The sequence below is a fragment of the Symphalangus syndactylus genome, chromosome 6 (assembly GCF_028878055.3).
Source record: "Symphalangus syndactylus isolate Jambi chromosome 6, NHGRI_mSymSyn1-v2.1_pri, whole genome shotgun sequence".
NCBI classification, from domain to species: Eukaryota; Metazoa; Chordata; class Mammalia; order Primates; family Hylobatidae; genus Symphalangus; species Symphalangus syndactylus.
Genome location: NC_072428.2, coordinates 9233091 through 9258397, shown reverse-complemented (window position 1 = coordinate 9258397; position 25307 = coordinate 9233091). Strand labels below are relative to the sequence as shown.

At 44.6% G+C, this 25307-nt stretch overlaps 1 protein-coding gene and 1 long non-coding RNA gene across 28 annotated transcripts in view; one reads left to right on the top strand and one right to left on the bottom strand.

The window, feature by feature from the left end:
• The window catches only part of CELF1 (CUGBP Elav-like family member 1), a 91373-nt gene that overhangs the window by 43278 nt on the left and 22788 nt on the right, over positions 1–25307 (bottom strand). The gene's annotated exons all lie outside the window — the stretch shown is intronic.
• LOC129484149 (uncharacterized) lies at positions 619–23446 on the top strand. Of its 2 annotated transcripts, XR_008658358.2 has the most exons (3): positions 619–753; positions 3302–3410; positions 22780–23446. It is a non-coding gene; the product is annotated as an uncharacterized lncRNA (long non-coding RNA). The 2 variants fall into 2 exon arrangements; XR_010121271.1 differs by lacking the exon at positions 619–753 and having other exon boundaries at positions 2997–3410.

Sequence of the window (25307 nt, the reverse complement as noted above, 5' to 3'; positions counted from 1 at the left end):
GGCTGGAGTGCAATGACGCGATCTCGGCTTACTGCAACCTCCGCCTCCCAGGTTTAAGCAATTCTTTGCCTCAGCCTCCTGAGTAGCTGGGATTACAGGCATGCGCCACCACGCCCAGCTAATTTTGTGTTTTTAGTAGAGATGGGGGTTTCACCATGTTGGTCAGGCTAGTCTCGAACTCCTGACCTCAGGGGATCCGCCCACCTCGGCCTCCCAAAGTGCTGGGATTATAGGGGGTGAGCCACCGTGCCTGGCCTCAGAAAAGTTATATTTTTTTACAGCTTTGTCTTCCCAGTTTTGCTTTTCCTATGTTATTTTATTGCCTATTCTGTGAGAAAACTGAAATGCTTTGGGGAGAGAGAAAAGCTGAATGGAAACTAAAAGCTTTGACTGTTTTACATCTTTCCTTTCATTTCTGTGGGGGAACCAAAGGGCATATGCTCCGTGAGAAAGCCTGAACTGTTTGTACTGTATTTCCTTGGAGCTCCACGGATGTCTGTTTCTATTAACATTATCTCTACCTTTCTCTATCACAATGCAAGAACCAGGAAGTTCTAAAGAGAACTTTAGAACCAGGTGGTTCTAAAGCGGAGTAAAAAAGCTAAGAGGGGGGCTGGGTGTGACTGTGCACACCTGTAGTCCTAGCAACTTGGAAGGCTAAGGCAGGAGCACTGCTTGAGCCTGGAAGATTGAGGCTGTAGAGAGCTACGCTGGCACCACTGCACTCCAACTTAGGCCACACAGTGAGACCTTGTCCCCCGACCCTACTCCAAAATAAGGCTAAAGGGAAAAAAAGAGCAAAAAAAAAAAATGTAGGGAACAGCCAGGTGTGGTGGCTCATGCCTATAATCCCAGCAATTTGGGAGGCCGAGGCAGGTGGATCACTTAAGGCCAGGAGTTCCAGATCAGCCTGGCCAATGTGAGAAAACACCGTCTCTACTAAAAATACAAACATTAGGCCGGACGCAGTGGCTCACGCCTATAATCCTAGCACCTTGGGAGGCCGGGGGGGGGGGGGAGCGCGTCACTTGAGGTCAGGAGTTCGAGACCAGTCTGGCCAATATGGTGAAACCCCGTCTCTACTAAAAATACAAAAATTAGCTGGGTGTGGTGTCTCAAAAAAAAAAAAAAAGCCGGACATGGTGGCGTGCACCTGTAATCCCAGCTACTTGGGAGGCTAAGGCATAAGAATCACTTGAACTCGGGAAGCGGAGGTTGCAGTGAGCCGAGATCGCGCCACTGCATTCCAGCCTGGGCAACAGGGTGAGATACTGTCTCAAAAAAAAAAAAAAAAAAGTAAGGAAGTAGGGAGAGTGGCGAGAGCAAGATGAAGGGCAAGCTAGCTGAGAGTTCCAATATTATCTGCCTGCGATAAATGTTTAAAGACACTTAAAATACAACCTCATAAAGTTTTTTAATTGTTCTTGACTGACAGAAAAGGCTCTCAGATCCTCTAAAAGCCTTTCTTAGAATAGGCAAGGTAATAAGCTCTTTATTCTTGGTGTTTTCCACTGGCCTATACAGCTTGTATGCTGAGTAAATGACAAAGCACTGTCTTTCCCAGGATGACTGACGCTGACTCAGTCACCAGCAGCAGCTCTTACATAGCACGTGCTAGATCACAACTCCAGAGACAAGCGCCTGTGGCACAATGATGCTCAATAACATACGTAAGTCCTAAACCCATGAACTTGGCCTCATTAAGACTCACTGTTTTTTTTTTTTTTTTTTTGACGGTCTCGTTCTGTTGCCCAGGCTGGAATGCAGTGGTGTCATCTCGGCTCACTGCAACCTCTGCCTCCTGGGCTCAAAGCAATCCTCCCACCACGGCTTCCCAAGTAGCTTGAACTACAGGTGTGTACCACCACGCCTGGCTAATTTTTGTATTTTTTGTAGAGATGGGGTTTTGCCATGTTACCCAGGCTGGTCTTGAACTCCTGGGCTAAAGCGATCCACCCCCCTTGGCCTCACAAAGTGCTGGGATTACAGGTGCAAGCCCCCGCATCTGGCCAACTCACTCTTACTAACAATTGTTAGTAAGCAACCTTAAAATTCCTTGAAAAACTTTTTTGATATGAGACAGGGAGCTAATAAAGAATTTAGCCAGAAAGAAAAAGAACTTAGCTGGGTACAGTGGCTCATACCTATAACCCCAACACTCTGGGAAGCTCCGGTGAGAGGACTGCTTGAGCCCACAAGTTTGAGACCAGCCTGGGCAACATCGTGAAACCCTGTTTCTACCCAAAAAGAAAAAAAAAAAATAGCTGGGCATGGTGACATGTGTCTGTAGTCCCAGCTACTCGGAAGGCTGAGGTGGGGGGATTGCTTGAGCCCAGAGGTCGAGGCTGCAGTGAGCTGTGATGGCACCACTGCACTCCAGCCTAGGCAACAGAGCAAGATTGTCTCAAAAAACAAAACAAAAAAATAATTTAACAACTATCCAGATTAGAGGTTTTTAAACGATCTTAAAAGCAGAAGTGTTTTTCTCCTAAACATGGAAGTCAGGCTGTTCAGGTCAAAGATAGAGGAGGGAGAGGCAGGCCCCAACTATCAGTCTCTCTTGGCCCTCAGGATAATCTCTTGGCCCTCAGGATAACCTCTTGGGAAATATGAGGTAATCTCTCGGGAAATATGAGAACGAGATGAAATAATTCAAAACAATAGATAATTCACCAATATTATATCTGGCTTTGACATGAATGGTTTTTTGAGCAATAAATTTTTCTATCTTTAGAATCAATGTATTTAACATACCATCAGTGGCAATAAATGTGCATCTTTAAATTGATGGAATATGGCATTTAAAGTTTGTAAACCCTTATCACCTAAAAGTAAACAGAAATGTCTAGACATTTGTAAAGTGGCATTAAGTAAGAGCTAACATTTTTGAGCATTTACCATACACTATGACCTGTTTTGGGTGCTTTACATTTAATCCTCATACGTACGCTATCTCCACTTTGCAGATGAGAAAAGATACAGCCGGGCGCGGTGGCTCACGCCTGTAATCCCAGCACTTTGGGAGGCAGAGGCGGGCGGATCACGAGGTCAGGAGATCGAGACCATCCTGGCTAACACAGTGAAACCCCGTCTCTACTAAAAATACAAAAAATTAGCCGGGCGAGGTGGCGGGCGCCTGTAGTCCCAGCTACTCGGGAGGCTGAGGCAGGAGAATGGCGTGAACCCCGGGGGGGCGGAGCCTGCAGTGACCCGAGATCACGCCACTGCACTCCAGCCTGGGTGACAGCGAGACTCTGTCTCAAAAAAAAAAAAAAAAAAAAAAAAAAAAAAAAGAGAAAAGATACAAAGAGATGAAATGACTCCTCAAGATCACAGAGATCCGGGCTAAGAAGGCTGCTTCAGGTTAAAAATTGTCTCCAAGGAAGCTCGTGCACATAACCCACAGAAAGGTCTGTTTAAATGCTAAGGGCCATAACGTTGAGTCTGACCTTTTTTTTTTTTTTTTTTTTTTTTGAGACAGTCTCTCTCTGTTGTCCAGGCTGAAGTGAAGTGGCATGATCTCGACTCACTGCAACCTCTGCCTCCTTGGGTTCAAGTGTTTCTCGTGTCTCAGCCTCCCAAGCAGCTAGGACTACAGGCACAAGCCAGCAGGCCCAGCTAATGTTTTGTATTTTCAGCAGAAACAGGGTTTCCCCACGTTGCCAAAGCTGGTCTTGAACTCCTGAGCTTAGGCAATCCACCCTCCTTGGCCTCCCAGAGTAAGCTAGGATTACAGGAGTGAGCCACTGTGCCTGGTTTTTTGTTTTGTTTTGTTTTGAGATGGGAGTCCCGCTCTGTGGCCGAGGCTGGAGTGCAGCAGCATGATCTCTGCTCACTGCAACCTCCGCCTCCCGGGTTCAAACAATTCTCCTGCCTCAACCTCCTGCGTAGCTGGGACTACAGGCGCTCGCCACCAAGCCTGGCTAATTTTTTTGTATTTTTAGTAGAGACAGGGTTTCACTTTATTAGCCAGGATAGTCCTGATCTCCTGACCTCATGATCCACCTGCCTTGGCCTCCCAAAGTGCTGAGTGCTGGAATTACAGGCATGAGCCACCGTGCCCGGACTTTCTTTTTTTTTTTTTTTAGAGATGAGGGATCACTCTGCCCGGCTAATTTTTTTGTATTTTCAGTAGAGACAGAGTCTGGCCATGTTAGCCAGGCTGTCTCGAACTCCTGACCTCAAATAATCCGCCTGCCTCAGCCTCCCAAAGTGTTGGGATTACAGATGTGAGCCTCCGCATCCTGCCCAAACTTTTAAGTGGAAAAGAGAAAAAAGACAAATAATAGAAATAACTTGGGAAAAGTATATTCTCTTTAAAGTATTACTTTTTAGTCAGCTTGCAATGCCCTTTACTTCTTTCTTCCTGTTACATGCCTAGCTCAATAAGTAAGTTAGGCCCCCTGCTTTGGAAAACTCCATGTTCACCTACTCTCATGCCCCAGAGAGCCAAGTAATCACATAAAAGGATCAAGTGGGAAGCAGACCTCTCAGGAGCTGGAGGCCTGTAAACCCAACAATGCTTTAGGCTAAACTTCAGACTAAACTTTATGCTAAACTGTGTGAAAATGGACAAGTGAGATTTCCTGAAGACAAAATCCACAGCTTTCATCAGATTCTATAAGGGGTTCACAACCATTCTTAGAATGGTCCCCTCTTGGACTTCCAATACCTAGAGGATGGGACTAGATTAATCTAGACTAACACTAAGTCATCTAAAACTATAATTGTATTTTCTCTAAACAAGTTTTTAAACAGCTATCTAGTCCACATCACATACGATTCACCTCATTTACAATGTTGTTAGTGATTTTAATCTCATTTCAAAATGTTGTTAGTGAACTGTTTCAACTGACTTTCTCATTTATATTCACATCCACAGAACACCTGAATAAAAGTAACACATATCAGACCTTCAATTGTTGAACTTAATTCCCCAGTTTATCTGGTGTAATTTGTAAAGTTTCTATGAACTTTCCTGAATTGAGACATACTTGCACTTCCTAGTTTTTTGGGGGTTTTCCCCCTTGAAATTGCAGGTACTGTAAAAGCAACATGGTGGGCAGCACCCCCTTTTTTTTTTTTTTGAGACAGACTCTCGCTCTGTCACCCAGGCTGGAGTGCAGTGGTGCGATCTCAGCTCACTGCAAGCTCCGCCTCCCGGGTTCATGCCATTCTCCTGCCTCAGCCTTCCGAGTAGCTGGGACTACAGGCACCAGTCACCACGCCCGACTAATTTTTTGTATTTTTAGTAGAGATGGGGTTTCACCGTGTTAGCCAGAATGGTCTCGATCTCCTGACCTTGTGATCCGCCCACCTCGGCCTCCCAAAGTGCTGGGATTATAGGCGTGAGCCACTGCGCCCGGCCACCCTTTTTTTTTTTTTTAAACAAAATATTTCGTAATTATTCCTTCCTATTTTAATTTTTCCATTTCCCTAACTTTAATTAATTAATTATACTTATAACCATATTTTGGTTTATCTTCTACCAGGATTTCTTCCATGCATACAATAAAATGTACAAACACTCAAATACACAAAATTTTCCTTTTTTTTTCTCCCCTCCAGATGGAGTCTTGTTCTGTTGCCCAGGCTGGAGTGCAGTGGCATGATCTCAGCTCACTGCAGCCTCTGCCTCCCGGGTTCAAGCAATTCTCCTGCCTCAGCCTCCCAAGTAGCTGGGACTACAGGCGTGCACTACCATGCCCAGCTGATTTTTGTATTTTTTAGTACAGACAGGGTTTCAGCATGTTGGCCAGGCTGGTCTTGAACTCTTGACCTCAAGTGATGGGCTCACCTTGGCCTCCCAAAGTGCTGGGATTACAGGTATGAGCCACCATGCCTGGCCTCAAATACACAGAATTTTCAAATTCAATATTATGCTAAGTATCATACTGCACAACCTACTTTTTTGCACCTAACAATGACGAACATTTTCTCGTAAGCAGCCATTATTAAAGGATCAAAGCCACAAATGGCCTAAAGCTTGACTCTGCCAATAGCATCCTTGCATATTCACAACCAATAAATAGAACAACTATTCCATAAAACATAATTATTAAATCCTCAGAAATCATACAAAAAGAGTAGTAGACGAAAGTTGGATGGGAGTGGGCTCTTTATTCTCCTCCTTCCTCCCTAATCTAGCTCACCTCCCATTTAGTTATATGATCTTTCCACGAGTGCATAGGCACCTAAACCAGAGGTCGTCTCACCTGAGAGGCACTCTATTTTAGAGGCACTCAGATGAGGCAAACAGAGCATGCAAAAAACATTTTTACAAATCTCTTTTTGGCCAGGCATGATGGCTCATGCCTGTAATCCCAGCACTTTGGGAGGCCAAGGCAGGAACATCTCTAGCGTCCAGGAGTTTGAGACCAGCCTCGGCAACATAGCAAGACCCCACCTCTACGGAAAAAAAAAAAAAAAAAAATCAGACAGGCATGGCGGCACACGCCTGTAGCCCAAATCTGGATGCTGAGGTAGAAGGATTGCTTAAGTCCAGAAGTCTGAGGCTGCAGTGAGCCATGATCGTGCCACTGCACTCCAGTCTGGGTGACAGAGCAAGACCTTGTTTCAAAAAATAAATTAATAATTTTAAAAATCTCTTTTCCTATTTCCTCCCCAAATGCCCACACACTGGATGTAACTCTCAAATCCTCCGTATTTCCTCTCTGCTCCCCAAACAGCTTCCTACTGTGGTGAGAGCTGGGAGGTGGGAGGAGGAATCTAATTCTTTCTGTAGTTCCTGTTTCTTTCCCATGGCAGTACTGTCAACAATGGACAACAAATTGCTGAATGCAGCAGTAGCAATTTACATATGGTAGCTAAGCTAACGCACAGCTTTCTCTGGGCAGAATTACTAACGCTTCTACCTATCATTGCAGTTTGAACCCAATGTTCCAGGCACATCAGTGTTAGGTATCTGCCTGGTGGCTTCCACCTTCAAAGGCACAGGGAATGATACACAGAAATAATACACAGAAGTGAGGGAGGTGGAGGAAGTGGGAGCTCTGAACCCACCAAGGGAGGGTGCTAGCTACAAGGACTGTGACACCAGACAAAGTACCTAATTCAAACCCAAAGGCTCAGTCATTCAACCTTTCCATAATATTCATGATCACTTGCTCAAATTTGGCATGTTCTAAGGCCACAGTTCCTTCTTAGTTTCACTGCCCTGCCATGAGGCCAAATCTGTCTCATCTAGTGAGTCACTACTGCTCCTCTTTCCAACTGCATTTTGATTTCAGCCCACTTGTGCAGCTCATCAGGGCTGCACCATATGTTAGTACCATGTAGGCAGAATGTGACTAATTTTTTTCTCAAGCACTGTCAGAGTTACTTTTAAAATCACCTTATAATCTTGATGTCTCTTGCAGAGTCATTATAATACATAACCTTTGGAAAGGACTATAATTATTTTTCTGAGTGCTCAAAGGAGTTTGTTCAGCATTTTCATTCCCATTTTTCAGATGAAAGAACTAAAGGGAAGATGAGGGATTAAGAGACCTGGGTTCCACAACCAACCACTGGGACTTCGACTTTCTTGAGTCACAGTGCTGTATTTGGTAAAATAAGGCAGCTTGTAAGATGCTTTTTATTGGGAAACTCAAAATATTACTTTACCTCTCTTTATTATTTATTTTTTTTAGATAGAGTCTCGTTCTGTCACCCAGGCTAGAGGGCAGTGGTGCAATCTTGGCTCCCTGCAACCTCTGCCTCCTGGGTTCAACATGGTGAAACCCTATCTCTACTAAAAATACAAAAATTAGCCGGGCGTGGTGGCAGGCGCCTGTAATCTCAGCTACTTGGGAGGCTACGGCAGGAAGAACTGCTTGAACCCGGGAGGTGAGCTGAGATCACGTCACTGCACTCCAGCCTGGGTGATAGAGCGAGACTCTGTCTCAAAATAAAAAATAAAAATAAAGAGAGAAAGAAAAGGACTGAATGGCCCATGAACCACAAATGTTTTCTGAATTGGTCAAGATCATAAGTGAGTGAAAGTAATGCTCTAATACACTGAAAGTAAAATAGAGATGACTTGCAGGTTTAGCTAGTATCACCAAATTCCCCCAAATTTAGTTTAAAAGGAAGGGGAGCAGCTGCTTCCATCTCCTCTAGGCAACTTGCCTCTTCTCCAGCAATAACAGCAATAATGGTTGCCACAGCCGATAATTAAGCTCATCTCAAAACAGTTTCTTAAATCTTCCAGGTATTGCAGATCCTATGTTTATTCTATCAACTCTTTAGGGTAACTGCTTGACTGACATTGCAATTATTAGGCCTCTCCATCTCCATTAATAATAATACTTTTTTTTTTTTTTTTTTTTAGACAGAGTCTCACTCTGTTGCCTAGGCTGGAGTGCAGTGGCATGATCTTGGCTCACTGCAACCTCCAACTCCCAGTTGCAAGCAATTCTCCTGCCTCAGCCTCCCCAGTAGCTGGGACTACAGGCCCAAGCCACCAAGCCTGGCTAATTTTTGTATTTTTTTAGTAGAGACAAGGTTTCACCATGTTGGCCAGGCTGGTTTTGAACCACCTCAGGTGATCCACTTGCCTCAGTGTCCCCAAGTGCTGGGATTACAGACATGAGCCACCACGCCCAGCTCACTAATATTTTTCAATGGATAATATCACTTGCAAAATATAAAAGGGGATAGTATCTCATCAATATTGAAAACTGAGCTGAGCACAGTGGCTCACACTTATAATCTCAGCACTTTGGGAGGAGGCCTGCTTGAGCCCACAAGTTCCAGACCAACCCAGGCAATATAGTGAGACTTATCTCTACAAAAAAATTTAAAAATTAGCTGGGTGTGGTGGTGCGTGCCTGTAGTCCCAGTTACTTGGGAAGCTGAGGCGGGAGAATCACTTGAGCCCAGGAGGTCAGGGCTGCAGCGAACTGTGATCATGCCACTGCACTCCAGCCTGGACAACTGAGAGAGAGCCTGTCTAAAAAAAGCAATCAGAAAAAAAAAAAAAAAAAAAAAAAGATATGCCCTTTGAATTCAGCAATCCCAGTTCTAGAAATATAGCTTACAAATAATCTTGTATCTGATGTATACAAAGTATGCAAAGGGGCATTCATAAGAACACTGTTCATATCAGCAAAATCTGAAAACATATGCCCATTAATTGAAGGCTATTAAATACAGTATAGCCATACAACACAACACTATGTAGCTATTAAAGAAAGTACGGCAGCTAACTGATCAAAACGTATTCATATAATAAGAAAGGAATTACACATGGCTTGTATATGAACAGAGTATCTCTGGATGGATAAAGAAATAATTGCTAACAGTAGTTGTAGAGGTGGAACAGTGGTTGAAATGTTTACATGTGAACACGTTACCTATTCTACAGAATTTTTTTTTTTTTTTTTTTTGAGACAAAGTTATGCTCTTGTTGCCCAGGCTAGAGTGCAATGGTGCAATATTGGCTCACTGCAACCTCCGCTTCCCGGGTTCAAGCAATTCTACTGCCTCAGCCTCCCAAGCAGCTGGGATTATAGGCACCTGCCACCACACCCAGCTACTTTTTTGTATTTTTAGTAGAGACGGGGTTTCACCATGTTGGCCAAGCTGGTCTCGAACTCCTGACCTTAGGTGATCGACCTGAAGTGCTAGGATTACAGGCATGAGCCACTGTGCCCGGCCTACTGAAATTTTTTTAAAGAAAACTCGAGCTTTTGGAGCACAGCAACCTAGCCTGCAGACGCCATATCCCCTTGTCCACTTCCCCTTGCAACCCCTAAGTCCATTCCTACCACTTAAAAAAAGGAAAACTCATGGAACTATAAAGCACAAAGTAAAGAAAAACCTCAACTCATACTCTTTTCCAAAACAGCATTTTGGTTTTGTATTTTTTTCCTGCTTTGCCTGAAACTTGTGTGTGGAAACTGTCATTGTCCAGGTGATCCAGCAGTATATCATAATTACATCACACCACTTTAAATGATCCCAGCAACTCAAACGTTCATGCAGCTGGGACCTCAAACCTCATGTATGGCCTTTTACAAAGTCTGAAGCTATTTTCAATCACTCAGCTGTATATCTATACATTTTCTTCAATCAACCTTTCCTGCCAAGGCAAAGTGCAACATTAGCTGGATTCCAGTAAAGGCAAGGGACAGGGTGAGATAATATGTCAAAACAAGTTCTATAAATACAGCTTTTGGCTTGTATCTCAAAAAGGAATCAAAAGAGCTTCAAGTTTAAACAGAAAAACCCTACAGTCCCTGCAGTATCTTACTTGAAGGCTCTAGAGAACAGAAGACACCAGGGATCTGGAATCTTATTTATCGCACTGTAATATCTTGTCTCCCTCTCCCTTATCTCAGGGGGAGGTTTAGATGCAATTGCAAGCTTTATCATTCCAACTCTGCATCTCCCCTGCTCTTTTCTTATCTTACCTCTACCCTACCAAACACATCAATTTCCTTCCTCTCTGTGAGGCTGCTCCACCTCTTAGGCAGACAGGCCCAACACACACAACATACAACAGTCTTTCCTTAGCACTAGCCACCTAACTTCTATCGTCTCCAAAATCCTTGACCAAGCAGCCAAGAACCCTGCCTGTACCATCTGCCCCAACCTCACCATCAAACACACGGGCACTCATGCAGGATGCTTCCATATGGTCTTGTTTCAGGAGCTTTGCCCTGTTCTGTTGAAAAGCAGGAAACTTTATTTTCTTTCCGTTCTTAAATTCTTAATTCTATAAAACTAGAGAAACCAGAAACTACTTCTGTAGACACACTTCCTGAGACAGTTAGGTTATAGGCCAGAAAATGCAAATTTTGTACCTCTGCTTCAGCCAATCAGGGAATATGTTCAGCAAAGCTTGATTCACCCTAAAGGACGCACAGCCCTAGCACAAATTCTGTTCTATTATCACTTTTTTTAAAAAGTTACTTTGGCTGGCCTGTAATCCCAGCATTTTGGGAGGCCGAGGCAGGTGGATCACTTGAGGTCAGGAGTTTGAGACCAGCCTGGCCAACAAGGTGAAACCCCATCTCTACTAAAAATACAAACAAATTGGCCCGGTGTGGTGGCAGGAACCTGTAATCCCAGCTACTTGGGAAGCTGAGGCAGGAGAATCACTTGAACCGGGAGGCAGAGGTTGCAGTGAGCTGAGATCACGCCACTGCACTCCAGCCTGTGCGACAAAGCGAGACTCCATCTCTAAATAAATAAATAAATAAATAAATAAATAAATAAGGTACTTCAATTATCATGCTTTCATCACTCTGCAATTGTGCTCCTAAAGGTGCTTCTCGCCGGGCGTGGTGGCTCATGCCTGTAATCCCTGCACTTGCACTTTGGGAGGCCAAGGCGGGTGGATCACGAGGTCAGGAGATCGAGACCATCCTGGCTAACACGGTGAAACCTTGTCTCTACTGAAAATACAAAAAAATTAGCCGGGTGTGGTGGCAGGCGCCTGTAGTCCCCACTACTCGGGAGGCTGAGGCAGGAGAATGGCATGAACCCGGGAGGCGGAGCTTGTAGTGAGCTGAGATCGCGCCACTGCACTCCAGCCTGGGCAACAGAGCGAGACTCTGTCTCAAAAAAAAAAAAAAAGGAGTGCTTCTCACATTTAAATACCCACTTAAATCATCTGTCACATCCTTCAAATCACTCCTAAAAAAATCTTAACTGTTCCACAAAATTTAACTTGTCAGTGCTTTGATTTCATTTTTACAAAAACAAGTTCTTAAAAAAAAAGCCAGGAGATCTATCAATCAAAAAAGCAACTACATTTTTAGAAAACATCTACTATATACCCAGAACTAAGGAGGGTACCAAAAAAAGGCCCAATCCCTGTCCTTAAGGAGTTAATGGTTTTATTCAGAAAATAACGACTTGCACTAGGAACAAGAAACATGGGACAGCATCTATCTAAGGGAAAATGTTACCATAAATGTGAAAGACTTAAAAATCTCAGGAGAGCTGATTCTTATTTCCCTGTCTAAATCAAATTTTTGTGCCATTTCATCACACTGTCCATGGTATAATACATTTTTTGCTACCCTCCACTGAATTACATGGCCTACTAATAATTCCCTCATCATCATTTCTTTTGAACAGACTTCTCTGTGTTTTCCTGTCACTCTCACACAGATTTTAAGTTTATGGATATGGCAAAACTTGCTGGTTCTCCCTTCCCATGCGCCCCTTGTAAGGGCATCTCCGGAAGATATGCGGTGCAGGAAACGAGGTAAAGAAGCGGGCCGGGCACTGTGGCTCATGTGTAACCCCAGCACGTTGGGAAGCCGAGGTGGGCAAATCACTTGAGCTCAGGAGTTCAAGACCAGCCTGGCCAACACGGCAAAACCCTACCTCTACCCAAAAAATACAAAAAAATTAACTGGGCATGGCGGCATGTGCCTGTAGTCCCAGCCACTCAGGAGGCTGAGGTGGGAGGATCGACCCTAGGTGCAGAGGTTGTGGTGAGCCAAGATCGCGCCACTGCCCTCCAGCCTGGGTGACAGTGAGAACCAATCTCTTCTCACGCCCCACCCCCACCCCCCAAAAAAGGCTAAAATTAATTCTGCTTTCAATATCTTCAGTAAATAGTCTGGTACTAGTGGAGATAAACTAGTAATTTTAGAGATGTTTCACAAACTTGTTACTTGGCTTGCTGTTCTTTACCGTCAATAAATGAATTAGAGGGCCGGGCATTGTGGTTCATGCCTGTAATCCCAGCACTTTGGGAGGCCAAGATGGGCGGATCACGAAGTTAGGAGACCGAGACCATCCTGGCTAATACAGTGAAACCCCGTCTCTACTAAAAATACAAAAAAATTAGCCGGGCGTGGTGGCGGGCGCCTGTAGTCCCAGCTACTCAGGAGGCTGAGGCAGGAGAATGGCGTGAACCCAGGAGGCGGAGCTTGCAGTGAGCCGAGATCGCGCCACTGCACTCCAGCCTGGGCGACAGAGCAAGACTCCGTCTCCAAAAATAAAAAATAAATGAACTAGGCCGGGCGCGGTGGCTCACGCCTGTAATCCCAGCACTTTGGGAGGCCGAGGTGGGTGGATCACGAGGTCAGGAGATCGAGACCATCCTGGCTAACACGGTGAAACCCTGTCTCTACTAAATATACAAAAAAAAAAAATTAGCCGGGCGTAGTGGCGGGCGCCTGTATTCCCAGCTACTCGGGAGGCTGAGGCAGGAGAATGGCGTGAACCCAGCGGGCGGAGCTTGCAGTGAGCCGAGATCGCGCCACTGCACTCCAGCCTGGGCGACAGGGCAAGACTCCGTCTCAAAAAAAAAAAAAAACAAAAACAAAAAAAAAAAAAAAAAAAAAAAAATAAATGAACTAGTACAGTTGATGGTGATCTGCAAAACCAATATCATATAGTTATTTTCATAAGGAAATTCTAAAATAAAAATGGGTTTAGATTGATTCATAATTTAATAATCTCAAATAAAGTGTGCTAATAAAATAGACAAATATTTACTACAAACCCACAATGTACCCTATACCTAGACTCTAGAGTCATACCACTGCTTTCTAATCCCAATTTTGCTGCTTGCTAGCCAGGTAACTGGGGAAATTGTTTAACTTCTTCATAAATACCTCTGTTTCTTCATACACAAAGTGGTTACAGAAACAGTATCTACCTTACAGGATATCTGTTAGAATTAAATTATTTATATATGTAAAGCATTTAGAATAGTGCCTGACACGGGCCGGGCGCGGTGGCTCACGCTTGTAATCCCAGCACTTTGGGAGGCCGAGGCGGGCGGATCACGAGGTCAGGAGATCGAGACCACAGTGAAACCCCGTCTCTACTAAAAATACAAAAAATTAGCCGGGCGTGGTGGCGGGCGCCTGTAGTCCCAGCTACTCGGAGAGGCTGAGGCAGGAGAATGGAGTGAACCTGGGAGGCGGAGCTTGCAGTGAGCCAAGATTGCGCCACTGCACTCCATCCTGGGCGACAGAGCGAGACTCCGTCTCAAAAAAAAAAAAAAAAAAAAAAAGAATAGTGCCTGACACAAAGAAAGTGCTCAATAAACATTTCCTACTATTATTATTCTGGGAACTAAGCTTGGTGTCTATGGTGGAAAAGAATGAGTCCCAAAAAATTTCAGTCTGTTACACGATGATTCTATCTCTTCAAAATAAAGTACCTGATCTTAAGATGTACTGTACAACGCTCAATTGTTATGTTACTCAAAGACAACAGGTTCATCTGTTTACTGAGCTAGAAACATAGTATGTAGTTTCACTTTTTAAAATGCAACAGCTATGCTAATTTTTTTTTTTTTTTTTTTAGACAGGTTTCGCTCTTGTTGCCCAGGCTGGAGTGCAATGGCATGATCTCAGCTCATCGCAACCTCCATCTCCCAGATTCGAGAGATTCTCCTGCCTCAGCCTCCCGAGTAGCTGGGATTACTGCCACCAAGCCTGGCTAATTTTTTTTGTATTTTTAGTACAGACGGGGTTTCTCCATGTTGGTCAGGCTGGTCTTGAACTCCCAACCTCAGGTGATCCGCCTGCCTCGGCCTCCCAAAGTGCTAGGATTACAGGTGTGAGCCACCTTGCCCGGCTGAAATTTTTTTTATCATTAACACTTGAAGTAGGCCGGGCATGGTGCTCAAGCCTGTAACCCCAGCACTTTGGGAGGCCAAGGCAGGTGGATCTGAGATCAGGAGTTGGAGACCAGCCTGGCCAACACGGTGAAACCCCATCTCTACTAAAAATACAAAAATTAGCTGGGCATGGTGGTGGGCATCTGAAGTCCCAGCTACTACTCCGGAGGCTGAGTCAGGAGAACCCGGGAGGCAGAGGTTGCAGTGAGCTGAGATTGCGCCACTGCACTCCAGCCTGGGCGACAGAGCGAGACTCCGTCTCAAAAAAACAAACAAACAAACAAACAAACAAAAAAAACGAAACGAAACAAAACAAAACAAAACAACGCCAGGCACAGTGGCTCAGGCCTGTAATCCCAGCACTTCAGGGGGCCAAGGTGGGTGGATCACCTGAGGTCAGGAGTTCAAGACCAGCGTGGCCAATGTGGTGAAACCCCATCTCTACTAAAATACAAAAATTAGCCAGGTGTGGTGGCGGGCGCCTGTAGTCACAGCTACTTGGAGGCTGAGGCAGGAGAATTGCTTGAACCTGGGAGGAGGGGGCTGCAGTGAGCCGAGTTCGTGCCACTGCACTCCAGCCTGGGTGACAGAGCGAGACTCCGTCTCCAAAAAAAAGCAAACTTGAAGTAATAAAATAGGCTTCATTTATTTAAAAAAAATTGGGTACCTGAGATTATTCCAAAATATTTCCTAGCAGGAGGGGGAAATGAATAGGTAAGAATTCTGGCAGCAATAGGCTGACAGATCTTGCACCTCCAACTGGGCCTGTTAGAGGCCAGTATATCTTCATTATGGATTACCAAACCACTTGTTCTGAGAGCACTTATTCATGTATAAACATTTATTCATTCCTTTCATCAAACCAAAAAAAATTTTTTTTTTCGTGAAGCTTTCAAAATGGACACACTGGAAAAATATAAACTAATAAAATGAGACCAGGGAAGTTATAAATTTTAAAAAAGGCCAAGAACAAAAAGAAAGCTAGAATATAGGTGTGCTAATCAGAGTGTCACTTACTGAGGCTGAGCTGTAAAATCAAAGAGCTGCCACTGATTTTAATCTCCAACGACAGGCTCTACATACGGTGCACAATGATTCATAGTGTAAATGGGAAAACATTAGGACAGTAAAATGAGATGCGCACTAAGAATAGCCAAGAAAGAGAAGATGAAGCAGATATAATGACACACTCAAAAGAATTTTAGAACGTCAGTAAATATACAGAATCCAGGAGAGGCTAAGCACCAGGTCCTAGACCCTAAACAAATAAGCATCCAAAACGTACAATGGACAAGGTGCAGAAGAGATCCCTAAGTGATTCAGAGCCAGAAGACATCAGTGTATAGTCACACAGAACTCTGCATCCATACTACACAGCCACAGAAGAAGCTGCCTCAATCAAGGTGTTTCTCCAGCATTTAATAACATCCTTTCCTCTCCTCATTGACTACAGTTACAAATAGTATGTGCAGAGAACTGTCTCATCCCCACTCAGCTGACAAGTTCTATTCCCAACACTGCATGCTTATGACTCATGAGGGGATGGGGGAGGGGAGTGAAAGGAAACTGTAAAACAAAGCAACAAACTTGAATTTAGACTTAAACTGACCAGGAGTAAGGAATTCATCTCTGTTTAATTAGAATATCTCATAACCAACCAAGAAAGTGTCCTTTTAAGATACAGTAACAAACCCAGTATCTTCTGAAAATAACCCGAAATTTGTCTACATGTCATGTCTTCTGCTATTCCTTAAATAGACACGACACCAAAAGGCATTACAAGACCTCTGTAAGGCCAAACTTTACAAAGCACTCGAACAGCGCAAACAGCATAGGTTGCTGTGGGGCCCAAAGCAACAGGGCATTCCCCACAGTTCCTTTCCTGGCAGAGAGGGAAGTCACCACGCTTAACCCCTACCGCACTCTTCCAAGATGTGCACTAAATCATTTCTTAAAGGGGTGGAGGTGCCTCCATCTTTTTATACTCAAATTTTATGTCAAAAAATTTGTGTGCCAGGAAAGGAATTCAGTATTACCCCAAGAGCTGATCTTTGTGACCTGTAACAAAACAAAGAGGAAAAAAAAACACTACTACTTCAACAAGGTATGTTTCTAACGGAACCCAAAGACCACTTCTGACATCACATTTCCCTGTTTGGTACCCTCTCGCCAAGATTTTGTTAAATACAAATCTCGTCTCCTCACCCCATCCCTAACATCCTGAAGCATTCTCTACAATTTACAACTGACAAACCTAAACACAGCAAAACAACAAAGACAGACAAGTCACCTCTTTCACTTGAAAACCTCAGTCCTCCACAGAAACGCACACAGACAGACAGATGGACGCACGTAAGAACACAAGCTGTGTGCCCTGGCTGAATCCTGAGCAGGTCTGAGCTGGTGCGGGTGCCAAAGGGTGGCCACACGGCCTGGCTAGTGGGCTGCTCCTGCTGTTGCTGTACAAATATAGAAAGCTAAAAAGTGGAACAGCAGCTTCAGCAGAACAGATTCTGCTCCGTGCTCAGAGAGGGAGGAGCAGGGAACTGAACAGCTTTACCCATACATGGTTGCTGAAAGGGGGCCATTAGTGAAAGCCCAATTATCTCACACACATGCATTCTGTTCACATGCTCCAGACAAAAAACAGAAACACACAGGCTGGTACTTGAAGTAAGGTTTGAGATATTCTATTTCAGTCGAGGAACTTCCAAATAATTTCAGTCACTGACACCAAGAATCCCTCAGCCAGGGGAAATGGAAAAGACATTTGAAAACCTTTACTAGGTCAGATTCTTACCAGATCAGCAGTAGTGGTGAGGCTCAATTTATCATTTAAATCCTAAAATTTAACATGCAAAAAAAGGTTATTCTCCATTCGAGTGAACGATGTTAACTTTCACTAGCTCCTTGCTGCTTTCAGAATGAAGGTCTCATTCCAACTGTGTATGTTTTCAGCTCTTTTTTATTTTCTGGTTGATACAAGTTAAAATAAACTCTAATATAATTTTTAAAATCTATGTCTCAGGATGATGGCTTATATAACCAGAAGCCAAATATTTGTGTTCCAAAAATTATTTTACTTAGAACAATTCATTTAGATTCACTTCAATGTGAAGTATGTGAAAAGCTTAACTGCTGACCAGAGTGAACTTTCCAACAATAAGAAATGCATGGCTGATTGGCTCAAATGATTCTATTCTTCAGCCCTTACTGAAGTAGTTAGTGCATACCACCTATGTAATTTTATTCCACCCTTATAGAGATGGGGTTTCACCATGCTGCCCAGGCGGGTCTCAAACTCCTAGGTACAAGTGATCCACCCACTTCGGCTTGCCAAACTGCTGGGATTACTGGCGTGAGCCGCCAAGCCCAGCCTGGTTATGTACTGATTCAGTATCATAGGGGCTACAGCACAAATCAAAACCATACTGTCAGTGACTTCCAATCTAGTTCCTAGATGAGATTAACAAGAGATAATAATAAAGGCAGACAGTACATGACTACTGCACTAAAGCGTGGGGTACAAACTATAAATGCTATACACATTAAGAGAAGAGAGGCTGGCCTTGATAGCTTACATGTGTAATCTCAGCACTTTGGGAGGCCGAGGTGGGTGGACTACTTGAGCCCAGGAGTTTGAGACCAGCCTGGGCAATGTGGCGAGAACCCGTCTCCATCCACAAACAAACAAACAAACAAAGGAAGAAAGAAAAGAGAGAAGAGAGACTGAGAACAGACAGACAGACCTAGACTTTCTTGCTTATCCCACCTACCAGAACGCTCATTAAGGGCACCTGCACGCCAGGAGTGGTGGCTCACGTCTGTAATCCCAGCACTTTCGGAGGCCAAGGTGGGCAGATCACCTGAGGTCCAGAGTTCGAGACCAGCCTGACCAACAGGGAGAAACCCCATCTCTACTAAAAATACCATATTAGCCAGGTGTGGTGGTGCATGCCTGTAATCCCAGCTACTGGGGTGGCTGAGGCAGGAGAATCGCTTGAATCTGGGAAGTGGAGGTTGCAGTGAGCCAAGATTGTGCCATCGCACTCCAGCTTGGGTAACAAGAGCGAAACTCCGTCTCAAGGAAGAAAAAAAAAAAGGCACCTGCGGTATCTTAAATGTGAAGAATACAGGATTTGAACAAGATGATTTCTAAGATCCCTCCATTTCTGAAATTCTGAGTCTGTGGTTTCAACCTAAAATGTTTCATAGTATGAGATTAATACCACACTGCTTATGGAAGCAAAATTATAGTTTTTGCCTACTTTAGAGAAAATATATTCTAAAGTAAGATAAAAATAAATTCAGACCATAACTCAGCATCCACTGTAACATTTCTCATATAACACTTTCAGGAAAACGTTCTTCCATCTGAGACATTTCTGCCTAGCCTGTTGAATAAATTTTAAACCACTATTAAGAAAAAAAAACAAAAACCCTGTCACAGGGAAATAAAATGGTGGAACTAGAAATGTTTATGCTGATATAACTATGAGATCCTTGATTATAAAACACTACTAAGTTAACCAGTCATCAAAAGGAGTTCCAGGCCGGGCAGTGGTGGCTCATGCCTGCGACCAAGACAGATCACCTGAGGTTAGGAGTTCGAGACCAGCCTGGCCAACAAGGTGAAACCCTGTCTCTATTAAAAATACAAAAATTAGCTGGGCGTGGTGGCGCGTGCCTGTAATCCCAGCTACTCAGGAGGCTGAGGCAGGAGAATCACTTGAACCCAGGAGGCAGAGGTTGCAGTCAGCTGAGATTGTGCCACTGCACTCCAGCCTGGGCGACAAGAGCAAAACTCTGTCTAAAAAAAAAAAAAAAAAAAGCTCCAAAGAAAAAAGCACTGCCTAGCTCCTATCCATTACTGAGGTACATAGCAGGATTCCAGCAGTAGAGGCACATTCATGTCCCATAAAACAGACATGCAAGTATTCAACATGTTATTAAAAGCCTCTTAACACTTAACATAAGGAGACCTCGTCTCTACAGAAAGAAGTAAAAAATTAGCCGGCCATGGTGGCACGTGCCTGTAGTCCCAGCTACTCAGGGGGCTGAGGTGGGAAGATTCCTTGAGCCCAGGAGATCAAGACTGCAGTTAGCCGTGATCGTGCCACCGCACTCCAGCTTGGGTGACAAAGTGAGACCCTGCCTCAAAAAATAAAAAAAATTAAGTAAAAGCCTCTTAAGTAAAAGCCTCTTAACTGGGCCAGATGCAGTGTTTCACCCCTGTAATCCCAGCACTTTGAGAGGTCAAGGGAGAGGATCACTTGAGACCAGGAGTTCAAGTACACCCTGGGCAACATAGACCCTGTCTCTACAAAACTTAAAAAAAAAATCAAGCCTCTTCATTGTATATACTGGCTTATTCATTGCATATACTGGCTTCATTGTATATACTGTACTTAATTTTTTAAGAATCTGAGCAGTCCTATTATAGCAACTTTGACTTCCCAAAGAGTAGTTTACTGTGAATTAATATGCTTTTTTCGTGTTTAAGATCACAGCTTTAATTACCTGTATGTACTCTACTAAAAATACTTGTGTGAAGGCAATTAAGTAAAAATACAGAACACAAAGCAGGCCAGGTGTGGTGGCTCATGTCTGTAACCTCAGCACTTTGGGAGGCCAAGGCGGGTGGATCACCTGAGGTGAGGAGTTCAAGACCAGCCTGGCCAACATGGTGAAACCCCATCTCCACTAAAAATACAAAAATTAGCTGGGCGTAGTGGTGCGTGCCTGTAATCCCAGCTACTCCGGAGGCTGAGACAGGAGAATTGGTTGAACCCGAGAGGCGGAGGTTGCAGTGAGCCAGGATCGCACCATTGCACTCTGGCCTGGGTGACAAGAGTGAAACTCTGTCCCCCATCCCCCCACACCTCCCCCCAAAAATCACACAACAATACACCACAGTTGTGTACATGAAGAGGAATTGCTCCAAGTATAACCTCAAAATCAGTGCTACTGCACTCCAGCCTGGGCGACAGGCGAGACTCCGTCTCAAAAAAAAAAAAAAAAAAAATCAAAATGACTATAAACACGTAAAGTATGGCCTTTGATATGTCAGCTCTCCTCCCTTATTTCCTCAAGAGAAATACGGGATTGGACTAGATCAGGGGTCCATATCTATGGCCCACTGACATTTCATGAATTCAAAAAACTTCCTTATACTATATGTAAAACTCTACCTCTGTATGCATTTATAAGGAAGTGGATTCACAACTTTTACCAGATTTTCAGTTTAAGGACTCAAGACAACAATATACAGCTATTCCATCTCACATTTTTTTAAAAAGTTAAAGTTTGGCCAGGCACAGTGGCTCACACCTGTAATACAAGCACTTTGGGAGGCTGAGGTGGGAGGACTGTTCATTGAGGCCAGGAGTTTGAGGCTGCAGTGAGCTACGACTGTGCCACTGCACTCCAGCCTGGAAAACAGCAAGATCCTGTCTCTTAAAAAAATAAAAATAAAAATTGGGAGGTCGAGACAGAGGTATCACTTGAGGCCAAGAGTTTGAGACCAGTCTGAGCAATACAGTGAGACCCCCACCTCCACAAAAAAACAAAAGCCACAAAAATTAGCCAGGCATGATGGCGCCTGCTTGTGGTCCCAGCTACTCAGAAGGCTGAGGCAGGAGGATCATTTTGATTCCAGGAGCTCAAGGCTGCAGTGAGCTATGATCACGCCACTGCACTCCAGCCAGACCAACACAGTGAGACCCTGCCTCAAAAAAAAAAAAAGGTAAAGCTTCCAGCTTTTACTTTTGTATCTGTCTCCCAGGCTAGAGTCCAGTGGCAGGATCACAGCTCACTGCAGCCTCAACCTCCTGGGCTGGAGTGATCCTCTCATTTCAGCCTCCCAAGTATCTGGAACTGAGTACAGATGTGTGCCACCTCACCCACTTTAACTTTTTTTTTTTTTTTTTTTGAGACAGAGTCTTGCTCTGTAGCTCAGGCTGGAGTGCAGTGGCACAATCTCAGCTCACTGCAACCTCTGCCTCTCAGGTTCAAGTAATTATCCCACCTCAGCCTCCTGGGTAGCTGGGACTATAGCTCCTGGCTCCAGTTTCTACTTCTAATCCTACCTTGGAGCAAAGAAAGTAGGAGACAAGGCCGGGGGCAGTGGCTCCCAGCACTTTGGGAGGCTGAGGCAGGTGGATCACTGGAGGTCAGAAGTTCGAGACCAGCCCGGGTAACATGGCGAAACCCCATCTCTACTAAAAATATAAAAATTAGTGGCCAGGCATGCTGGCTCACGCTGGTAATCCGAGCACGTTGGGAGGCCGAGGCGAGCAGATCACATGAGGCCAGGAGTTCGAGAGCAGCCTGGCCAACATGGCAAACCCTGTCTCTACTAAAAATACAAAAATTAGCTGGCGTGGTGGCACACGCCTGTAGTCCCAGCCACTCGGGAGGCTGAGGCAGGAGAATCACTTAAACCCAGGAAGCGGAGGTTGCAGTGAGCCGAGATCCTGTCACTGCACTCCAGCCTGGGCAACAGAGCGAGACTCCGACTCAGAAAAAAAAAAAAAATTAGCTGGGCGTGGTGGCAGGCACCTTTAATCCCAGCTACTGGGGAGGCTGAGGCAGGGCAGGCACCTGTAATCCCAGCTACTGGGGAGGCTGAGGCAGGGCAGGCACCTGTAATCCCAGCTACTGGGGAGGCTGAGGCAGGAGAACTGCTTAAACCTGGGAGGCGGAGCTTGCAGTGAGCCAAGATCACGCCACTGCTCTCCAGCCTGAGCAACAAGATAAGACTCTGTCTCAAAAAAAAAAAAAAAAAGACAAATACTTGGGCAGGGGACACGACACCAGAGTATGAAAGACTGGAATGAAGGGGACTGATAACAGGTAGGCAAACAAAGAAGCCACCCATCCTGTCAGCAGAAGTACTATATGAGAACAGCTATTGCCTTATGCCTCAGTTTGTAAAGAGTATATAAAAGAAAAAATTAGCCTTCATCTAAGATAATTTTAAAGTGTCTGTTACCGAACCATTTAAGCCTAAAATTTTTAGGTTCTCATGGCAACCTAAAGCATCGCACTGCACATATTGTATATAAAGTGCATATTTAGAGGCTTAACTAGTAAACTCAAAATGTGACATATGTGCAATGTGGGCGACAACATTATTCTGGGAACCTTAACTTTAAAATCTTCCACATTTTATTCTGCAGCCCCAAAGATGATATAATAGAGTCAACTATGCAGAAGATGCAAGTTCAAGGAAGAAGAGGTACAAAGAACATAAATAGAAGCAAAGACATGAAAGACAAGAAGAGAATTCAGGCTATCAGAAAAAAATTCTGAACATGGCTCTCTCCCACTGTGAATCAACCTGTAAAGGGAGGCTTAAAAAACAAGATTGCTACTGAGGACATATATCAAGATAGCGTTTGGGACATGCTTTAATGTGGGCCCAGTCAAAAGAGGACATAGTCACAGATCAGACAGTTTGGTAAATGTGGCACTGACTCCATGGCAGTCTAGAGAGGATGATGTTTCTCTCTCTTTGGTAGCAGCTCATAGAATATAGCTGTTTAGAATTAAGAAGCGGTGGGCCGGGTGCGGTGGCTCACGCTTGTAATCCCAGCACTTTGGGAGGCCGAGGCGGGCAGATCACGAGGTCAGGAGATCGAGACCACGGCGAAACCCCGTCTCTACTAAAAATACAAAAAATTAGCCGGGCGTGGTGGCGGGTGCCTGTAGTCCCAGCTACTCGGAGAGGCTGAGGCAGGAGAATGGCGTGAACCCAGGAGGCGGAGTTTGCAGTGAGCCGAGACTGCGCCACTGCACTCCAGCCTGGGTGACAGAGCGAGACTCCGTCTCAAAAAAAAAAAAGAATTAAGAAGCGGTATCAGAGACAAAAGGATGACTGTGAGACATGAAAACTGGGAGAGAGGACCAGACTTCAACAAGAGGAAGAAGGCTGGGTACAGTGGCTCATGCCTGTAATCCCAGTAATTTGGGAGGCCGAGGCGGGAAGATTGCTTGAGACCAGGAGTTTAAGACCAGCCTGGGCAATACAGGGGGACCCTGTCTCTACAAAAATGGAAAAAATTAGCCAGGCATGGTGGCATGTGCCTGTAGCGCCAGCTACTTGAGAGGTTGAGGCGGGAGGATTGCTTGAGCCCATGAGGTCAAGGCTACAGGGAGCCACAATCATGCCATTGCACTCCAAGCCTGGGCGACAAAGGAAGACCAAGTCTCAAAACAAAAAGCCCGGCATGGTAGCTCACGCCTGTAATCCCAACACTTTGGGAGGCTGAGGTGGATGGATTCCCCGAGGTCAGGAGTTTGAGACCAGCCTGGCCAACTTGGTGAAACCCCATCTCTACTAAAAATACAAAAACCCTGCGGCATAAGAATCACTTGAACCCAGGAGGTGGAGGTTGCAGTGAGCTGAGATTGCGCCACTGCACTCCAGCTTAGGCGACACAGCAAGACTCTGTCTCAAAAAAATAAAATAAAATAAAATAAACAAACAGGCCAGTCGCGGTGGCTCACGCCTGTAATCCCAGCACTTTGGGAGGCCAAGATGGGCAGATCACATGGTTAGGAGATAGAGACCATCCTGGCTAACATGGTGAAACCCCATCTCTACGAAAAATACAAAGCATTAGCCAGGCGTGGTGGCGGGCGCCTGTAGTCCCAGCTACTCTGGGGACTGAGGTAGGAGAATTGCCTGAATGGGAGGCAGAGGTCGCAGTGAGCCGAGATCACATCACTACACTCTAGCCTGGGCAACAGAGCGAGACTCCATCTCAAACAAAACAAAACAGCAAGACCCAAAATATTATTTTTGAACCCCAAGCTCACTTTTGTATAGATATACCTACTCTAGAAACAATGACAAAAGCATTTGCAAAATGCACCACAAAAACACAAAACAACTTGCCTACCTGGCTTCTGATTTTGCCTTAGAAGTATTTTTGAGGCCTGTTTTGATATTCTTTAGCTCAAAATCATCTCCTCTTGTTAAGCACATTGTAAAGTACTTTAAACTCAATATAGCATTTATCATCATCTCTTCCCTCCCACCTGTTAAAGGACTAGCTTGTTCCAAATATGGCATTATCTTTTCAAAGTTCTAGGGTTCAGGCATGACATAATTCCTTTAAAGAATTATTTTTCTTGTCATGACTGACAAGCATGACTTAAATGGAGATAAACAGGCTACTGAAAAACATTTGGGAATTTTTCTGATTACAACTGCTATTTTTTTTTTTTTTTTTTTTTGAGATAGAGTCTCGCTCTGTCGCCCAGGCTGGAGTGCAGTGGCGCAATCTCGACTCACTGCAACCTTTGCCTCCCAGGTTCAAGCGATTCTCCTGCCTCAGCTGCCTGAGTAGCTGGGACTACAGGTACCCACCACCAGTCCTGACTAATTTTTGTATTTTTAGTAGAGACAGGGTTTCACCATGTTGGCCAGGCTGGTATCAAACTCCTAACTTCAGGTGATCCACCTCGGCCTCCCAAAGTGCTGGGATTACAGGCGTGAGCCACCGTGCCCGGTGTACAATTGCTCTTTTATGATGAGAGAAAAACAGTGTATAGCTTTAAAATGGGGAATCTACATAAAACTACCTTCCCTTTGAACTCCAGTAGAGGGGCTTTTGCCAATTAAACAGGTCACCTCCACCTGAGGAAAGAGGCAGACGCTGCCTGCCCAGGATGCTGTAGAAGGGATTCCTTCGATGGATAG